Source organism: Apium graveolens, chromosome 9, assembly GCF_009905375.1.
Source record: "Apium graveolens cultivar Ventura chromosome 9, ASM990537v1, whole genome shotgun sequence".
Classification (NCBI taxonomy): Eukaryota; Viridiplantae; Streptophyta; class Magnoliopsida; order Apiales; family Apiaceae; genus Apium; species Apium graveolens.
The window spans coordinates 102,183,423-102,192,584 of NC_133655.1; the positions used below are offsets into that span (position 1 = coordinate 102,183,423).

Here is a 9,162-nt window from a genome sequence, read left to right on the forward strand (position 1 = left end):
TGTTTTCAAGTTTTTAACTTGAACTTTTTCTTGTTTTCTTGAAGATCCAAGCTTTCCTAAGGCTTCTCCAAGCTTCTTAAGGCTTCCTAGCTCAACCCACCACTTCAAGGAAGGTATACCATTTTCAAACCCTAGGTTCATATATATTATAAGGTGATTTTGATGAGTAGGATGTTATTGTAGTTGTTGTTATGATTAGAGTTTGAGATTTGGAATGGTAGTGAAATGAAATGGTAATTTTGTGGTTTTGATTTAAAGAAACTTAAGTATGATTAAAGTTAGGTTTAAGCATATGTATGAATGATAAAAATTGAATTGGTTGGGATTGTTATGATGTGATAAGGATGGGTGTTTGTTGTGTGTTGGATTTGAGGATGGTTTGTGTTGATTGTGGGTAGTTTAAAAAATGGGAAATCGCGTAAACATAGCCGTCGTAACGTCCGATTTTCTTTGGACTGTTTTTGTGCATAGCATTAGGACCCGAGAACCCCCTGCTAAATTGTGACCACTGCCATGTTTAGATAGCTCATGTTACGAGCTTCGTTTTGATATGTAGTTCGTTCGATTCCGATTTACGGTTTAGGAGAAACGACCGTTTCAAGTAACGGCATTTCGCGGACGAAACTTTTTCCCTCGCCTTACTTTGAAACATAGGTTAAAGACCAAAAAGGGTTAATTAATGTGTGAAACATTTATGGTAAGTGCGTTAGGCAGTTGGTAAGTCATTCGCGAAGGAATCGCTTTAAAACTCGTAAAGGTTAAGTTATTAAAAATGGTGGAGTCGAGGGTACCCGAGTGACTTAAGCGAATCGGTGAGCGTAAAACTAGCATTAGAGTCTAAGTTAGCTAAAGCATAGATTTACAAGTGATTTTGGTTTAATTCCAACTTACTTGTTGTTTATAGGTTACCAGACTCGTCCCGAGCCTTTCTCACCCCCAAGTCGCTCAGGCAAGTATTCTATCCGTTATACTGTTGTTGTGATGTATACACTTGTATATGCATTATCTTGCGATAGATGCATGTTGGTTATTTAGCAAATTCTTGCGATATATTGTAGCATGTGATATGGTATATATGCATGCCTGTTTCATATTCTTGAAATATATATCTGTTGGTTCAGTTGATAATACCTATGCTAGAGGATAGCGGTAACTTGCATATACCCTTAGTATAGGGACCCAAAAGGTGAAAATATTTTCTAAAACCGGGAGTCGAGGATCCCGAGTAATCTTGTATATATGGATATGGATATATATATATATATATATATATATATATTTATATATATATATATGGTTATAGTTTTCCAAACTATTAATCGAATAAGGTTTATTCGATAACTTTAAACTTTATTTTATTATTGAATATTATTTCGAATATTCATTCGAGGACTTATGACTCCTTTTATATTATTTATTGAATATTATTTGAATATTCATTTGAGGATGTATTTATTTTATTTAATGAATATTATTTATAATATTCATTCGAGGTATTATGACTCAGCTTATTTTATTTATTGAATATTATTTGAATATTCATTTGAGGATCTATGACTCCGATTATTTGCTGAGGTATATTCTTTATTTTATTAAAGAATAAGGTGTCAATAATCAAACTTATTTTCGATTATTCAAATAAAGATAATACTTTCATATAAGTATATCTTTGGTTATTTAATACTCGTTTCAAGTATAAGTTAATACTTCTACTTCAATTATTTTTATAAAGATTATTCTTTATGGGAATATTATTTAAAACAATAATATTCAGTCATTTTCTAATATTCTGGGGACTGATTTACTTCATTAAATCAGCCTTACTCCAAACACTCTTTAAAGTGTTTTCGAGTCTTCAAAATGATTTTTAAAAGTCAGAGCGGATCCCAAAACTCATTTTTATATTTAAGATCTTCCTTTTTAAAGGGGATTTAAATACTCGCTCAAAACCTGGGGAATCCGGCTCTGTGGTGTATTTTATATTCGCAACAAGGTTGCAGATTTGGTAAATGAATTGATTACTTGCCCAACGTTCGGGAAGTAAGCCCCTCTCATTGAGTCGGCATAAGCGACAGGCCGGGGTACGGTCTATTATTGTGTAAGTGGCTCAGTGGGAGTCCATCAAATGCATAGGTGGCTGAGTGGCAGTCCAGCATAGGTCTTAATTATGACCAGGGTGATGACCAGTGGGGAATTCGTCCATCTACTAGTAGAAAAGGTTACTTATTGGTATCTTTGCCTGATCAGCAAGATATCGGGTTTATGCCAAAATTCTTTTCCTTTCCAAAATTCATTGGATGTTTCGAACTCTGTTCATACTTCACATAACAGAGGTTCCAGGAAATGTTTTCGGGATATATATATATGTGGATATATATATATATCAGGACTAAATAAAGTATCTCATAACTTTTTCATTCAATAATATTTCAAAGATTGAATCTATTCAAGTCTTAACTTGTGGTCTCATCTATGGGATGTTTTTCTTAAAACTTATAATACTTTGAACGGTGGCAGTTCAAGTAACTTTATATGATATAAGTGTGGTGAAGTATTGGTAGCTTCATTCCTTGTTTTTACTTATATCTAGCAAGTAATTATCTTGCATATGATAGAGATGCTATTAAGTATCCATTTAGATACTTATATTATTGTTATCACTATACATATTATCTTGCGAGCTGTAAGGCTCACTCTTGCTTTATTTCTTCATCACACAACAACAGTTAGGAGAGATGGCCAGACTCCAGCAGACCCAGCGCAAGCGCGTGGGAAGCGTCCTGCGTCTTCCCGCTGATATTGTAGCTGCTATAGCTGCAGAGGTAGATCCATTGTAGTTTAGACCATCTACTTTTGAGAATCAAATTATGTATAATTATAACTTATGGCAGATAATGGCAATTAACTGTAAATTATCAAGTAATCATTTTGGGTTGTAATAATTTTAAATTGTGGATTCAAAGACTTGTACTTATTTCAATTTCATCTCTGAGACTATAACGGGTTGTGGTGTGTGTTACTGTGGGGTCACAGTATGAGGTTATTTATTATTAATTAAGTAAAGTGATATTGTGGAAAGAAAGACCGTGACAACCCGGATTCCCGACCCCGGATCTGGGGGTGTTACAGTTAATATGCGTTGGAATCCCCTCGAAGAGAAGAATATGTTCCAATAAATACACACCACTAACACATAATGTGTCTCACTCATATAGAGTCTCAAAATGATTCACAACTTAGTCTAAAATACTAAGTTTGTCCAACAACTTGTTTTCTCTACTCCTCCCATTCACTGAATCACATGCAAGAGCGGGGCGATGATACTGGGCCTTGGACACACGTCTGTAAATGTGACATGTGCCCTCTTGTATGGTGTTCCCCCACGAGAGCCGACGTGATCGAACCCGCCTTTACTAGCTTCTTTCTCTGACGCGGTGACGCGGTTAACAGGGATATACATGTTTAAAATATTATTTTTTATAATTATTCTAATTTATAAGATAAAGGTAAATATGAGTTTTGGGAAAGTGTATTATAAGTCAAAACTAGGCAATAGCTATAGGCTATCAAAGTACTTCACTCAACACATCTCTCCTCGTTACAAGAAACAAAATCATCAGCGACCGACTTTTAGTGATCAGTGTTGGTAGCTACTAAACATCAGTGACCGAATACCGTTGCCAAATTTGTGGTATAAAATATGGATGCTGATATGCATATTAACGACGCCCTTTAACGGCCACTTGGTCAGTGACTGCCAACAGCGACCGCTTGTCGCAAATATGAGTCAGCAAGGCCCGTCATCTGTCCAGTTATCTATGACACCCCTAGTGACCGCTTTGTGTTGCTAAAACAGTAACTGACTTAACAGTTTAGATCATTTGATTTGAAAGATCTAACAGTTATGAGCATGGGGAACCAAAAAACATAGGTTGAATCAAATTATATCTTATTCCGGTTATTATAATTTAGTATAGATATATTTGTAGATACTTTTTAATAAGTTAAAGTAATAATAATGTACTTTTTAATATATTATTGGATAGTTTTGATACCTACACTTCTGTATACCTTAACACTCTCTCTCACACACACTCTCTCTATTGATTTACATAGTTAATTTTTTTTACTTCTATTTTTATTTTTCCTCATACGTACAATGTATGATATTATTAAATAAAATTCTTTTATAAATACATCTAACAATACTAATTATACTATTATTTTTAGATCATTAATAATACTGAAATACATTACATTTTAATCAAAAGATATTGTCAGTTATAAACACCTAAAAGTACCAATTATATTATATCTTTAATCATTAGTTAAATTTTGAAAATTCATTAATCACACCCAAAAATACTATACATTATATCTATCAAACATTAATACGATATAAAAAATCAATTAACGTATATTATACGGGTTATACAATAATCAGTTAGTAAAACTCGTACTTAATAATAATAATTTTTTTATATTTGGGTTTCAATCATTCTATTTAGTAAAATAATTAAATAAATGATATAATAATTTGTAATAACTTGTTAGGTCACACACACTGTAGAGGGGGCTGAATACAGTGTATAGCACAATCAAATCGAATTCTAATAACACAAGTAACAGAAAACACACTTTATTCAAAGCAATAAACTCTCTTACAGTATGGAACTCTCCTCTCTCAGTGATGAACAAATATCACGAGAGCTGCTAGGGTTACAATGAATAATATTCTCGATAATGATAACACTTATAGTGTAAACCCTATGTCTGTGTTTATATACTACACAGTTACAAGATAATCGCTAATTGATATGGAATATAATTCTGTTTCCTAAAATATATCAATCAGATATCTTTTCTTCCAAGTATTCTATTCTTCATAGAATTCCTTCTTCATGCATATCTCTTCTTACGTTTGTCTCGATCTTCTCTTCCTTTAATCAGCCGCCTTCCTTATATGAACGTTTCCTTTAAGTCCTGATATTATCTTCTGATAAATATCTCCTGAACCTTAAGTACTGATGACTTAAGTTCTGACTTCAGTATAAGTGCTGATTTCAGTTAAGTACTGATTTGTCCTGTTTAAGTAAGATCTGAAAACTAAACATAAATCATATTAGTCATGACATTATCAAATATATCTAACAATCTCCCCCAACTTGTAAATTAACATAATATACAAGTTTAACAGATATTTGATGATGTCAAAAATATTAAGTACAAACGCATGAGAATTTGACTAGATAACTACAACTTACAGTCCTTAAAGTTTTACCAACTTTAACTTCTGATAACAACTTTAGCCTGTATAGATATCAGAATTTGAGCAGTTGTAGATCTTGACTTGGTTTCACCTTCTGACCTATCTGATGTCAGGAGTTATTCTGAAATAGTTCTTTAACAAACATCTCTCAGCATATCTGAGTTCATCAATCATCCTCCTTTTAGCATCTTTAAGCTCTGCAGAATCTTCACAAGTTTGGAAAATAGCAGCCCTGAGATCATTAATTCTAGCTTTCCTTATGTCCTGATCCAGTCTGATCAAATATGCCTTGTCAGACTCAAGATTGAATTCTACAGTCTTGTAACCCAGAAAGGTAGTTATAATCTTAGCAGAGTTAGGCTTCATCTCAACAATATCACCCTTGTGATCTATGTACTTTGGAAGATATGTGCTGTCAGATTTTACCGAAATAAAGCCTTTTCTGTCTCTGAATTTGAGTCTTCAAATAGTTTGCAGCACTTTCTGTTATTCTGTCATTCACTTGAAGTAAAAATAAAACATGTTCCAATTCTTCAAAATACTTCAATGGAATAGCATTTTCCCTTATATGGTAAACTCTACCATCTGTCATGAAGTACAACAAGATGTGTTCTTTCAAGTAGGTATGGTAAACCATCTGTACAGATTCTAGTTGATTCAATCTTTCAGGAGTTGCTCCAATACCTGGTTCACTTAAGGAAGTTGGATCATTGGTTGTGTTCTGTACTCTTCTTTCATCAACACTACCCAATCCAGATTTATCTCTTGCTTCCTTTCCAGTAACCACTCTTGCTTCAAAATCACTTGATGCAGTCTTCAAAGGTTGAGTCTGTTTGGCTTTGGTGAATCCTGGTAGGAGTATCTTTGAAGGTTTAACATGAACAATGTCAGAGGTTTTCTTTTCCTTATCTTCTGATATCAAGTCAACTGGAGCTATGTCAGAGGTTACTTGCTTCTTTGTAATATCAGAACTAACCATCTCTTGACTCTGAACAACTTGAGCCATGTGATAAGTGACATTTTATACCACTTAGAACGTCTTAAAATGGCTTAAATTGGTGTCTTGAAATCAAGTATTTGGTGTATTTGATGCGTTTTTCTAGTGTTTATGCATTTCAGGGTATTAGTTGCATTTCAGAGGAGGAATCATCGAGAATAAGCCTTGGCATGTGTTCACCATTGCGAGAGGAAAAGAACGGGCAGATTACGGCGAAGAAACGGAGCAAACCTGGAAATTTTCCAGTAGGGTCCTGCGCGCCCGCGCAGCAATGCTGAGCGGCCGCGCAGCAGCCTTGCGCGCCCGCGCAGAAATGCTGAGCGGCCGCGCAGGGTCGGGGAAAATAATATATTGTTTTAGACTTCTACTTCTGTTTGGCTTCCAACTTCTATGTAATCTGAGTTTTATGGGACTATTATATAAGTAGATTTGAGACGTTTTTCACAGAGTATTAAGAGGAGATTATGTTTTAGATTGTGTTTTGCAAGAAGCGAAGGAGATAAGGAAGAAGACCGATTTAGCACACAGCAACGAAGAGGAAGCATATATTCTTATGATTCTTGTTTCGTTGTAACGTTGGATGCTAGTTTTCTTGCTTTGACTTATTTACTCTTGTGACGTACTCTGTTTTAATATAATTAGTTTAGTTGTTATTTTCTTGTGTTCGTTTATCATGATTTCATATGAACCCATGATGGCGATAAGTTCTATTATGGGCTAATCGTGATCGTGGGGTTGCAACGGATTTATTATGGAATTCTTTAGTTAATTGTTTAATACTTTAGTGTGTGATGATTGCATGATATCTAGTATTGGTTGTGCGTATTCGTCTTATGTGCGTCGCGAACATATAAGATAGGGTGTTAATCTCTTGTGAAGCGACAGTGGATCTTGAGATTTAGAACTTGCCATGCTAGCATAGGTTCATGTACGTTGTGCATGATTAGTGGGTAACTCTAACAGTTTTATTTTCCCTATGTAATCAAAAGGAATAACTTGTGCTTAAATCGTTGTGTTGTCAATTTCTGTAGACATATAGGAACTCAACATAATTGATGACTATTCAATTTCTATCTTAATTGTGGATGTTTGGTAGAATGGTATTAGTACAATGAAAGTTGGCTTTTATCAGTTTTGTGTTATTCGATTAATATCATCACTGTCACATGCTAAAGGTAATAACTATGGCTATAGAAGGAAGTAATAATGAAGTTGTGATCTCATGAGTGTTTTATTATTGATAAATTGCAGTGTTAGTTAAGTGGTTAATTAAGTAGTTAATTATAGTTAATATTTAATCAATAATTTTAAGTGTTATTATCTTAACATTGAGAAGTAATCATACATTGGTGAGTGAGTTAAATTAGACAATAACTTAGTCTGAGTCTCTGAGGGAACGAACTAGAAAGTATTCTATATTACTTGCGAACGCGTATACTTGCGTGAATATTAGTGCGTGATTTCGCCCTAACAAGTTTTTGGCGCCGCTGCCGGGGACTCGGCGTAGTTGTTTAGTTTATGTACTTACCATCATTGGTCATTAGGACTCAATGATTAGGACGTAGTAGTTAATTACTCTTTTCGGTTGTGTTTCAGGTACTTTAGTGCGTTTATGCAAACTCGTTCTCGTGCTCGCAAGAGGACCTTAGATACAGCTGAGGAGAAAGACGAAGTTCTTGATACACCGGAGAAGTTAGATTTTGAGGATTCGGATTCAGGAACTGAGCAGAAAGAACCAGTAAACATGGGAGATCATATTGTTCAAGCTGATCCAGCTCTTATGGATTTTTCTCGGCCTAAAATTGATGACATTCAGTCAAGCATCCTTCATCCGGCTATTCAAGCTAACACCTTTGAAATCAAGCCGGGCACTATTCAGATGGTGCAGAATTCTGTTTTTTTTTTAGGAGCGGCAACTGAAGACCCCAACATGCACATAAGGAATTTTGTCGAGATCTGCAGCACTTTTAAGTATAATGGCATGACTGATGAGGCTATCAAGTTGAGGCTTTTCCCATTCTCACTGAGGGATAAGGCTAAAGACTGGTTACATTCTGAACCAGCTGGGTCAATCACTACGTGGCAAGATCTTGCGCAAAAGTTTCTGGTGAAGTTTTATCCAATGGCAAAGAATGCTGCTATGAGGAGTGCTCTTACTCAGTTTGCGCAGCAACCCACAGAATCTATGTGCGAGGCTTGGGAACGCTACAAGGAAATGTTGAGAAAATGTCCACATCATGGAATGCCGGATTGGATGGTAATCACTGGTTTTTATAATGGTTTGGGGGCTCAATCTCGGCCCATGCTCGATGCAGCAGCTAGAGGCGCCTTATGGGCTAAAAGCTATACTGAGGCGTACAATCTTATTGAGACGATGGCTGCAAATGGGCATCAAAACCCAACTCAGAGGATGACATCAGGCAAGGTAGCAGGTATTCTGGAAGTTGATGCAGCCACCGCTATTGCAGCCCAGCTCCAAGCGCTATCAATGAAGGTTGATTCTTTGGCTACGTATGGAGTTAATCAAATAGCTATGGTTTGTGAGCTTTGTGCAGGTTCTCATGCTACGGATCAGTGTGCTCTTGTCAATGAATCTGTTCAGTATGTGAATAATTATCAGTGACAACAGCAGCTTGTGCCAGCAACCTATCATCCTAACAACAGAAATCATCCAAATTTCAGCTGGGGAAATAATCAGAATGCTATTCAGCCACCATATCAGCAAGGAGTGAGTAAATAGTTTAACCCACCTGGATTCCAGTAACCACAGCAGTATGCTACAAGACAATCATATCCTCAACAGGGAAGTGCAGCTGCACCTACTAGTGCTGATTTTGAGGAACTTAAGCTGTTGTGCAAGAGTCAGGCGGTTTCTATCAAGACCTTGGAAAATCAA

General features: G+C 35.6%; 1 non-coding gene across 1 annotated transcript; it reads right to left on the minus strand.

The window, feature by feature from the left end:
* Nucleotides 1-8,403: 8,403 nt before the first annotated feature.
* On the minus strand, nucleotides 8,404-8,510 carry LOC141688113 (small nucleolar RNA R71). The gene has a single exon (XR_012561577.1). It is a non-coding gene; the product is annotated as a small nucleolar RNA R71 (small nucleolar RNA).
* Nucleotides 8,511-9,162: the final 652 nt, after the last annotated feature.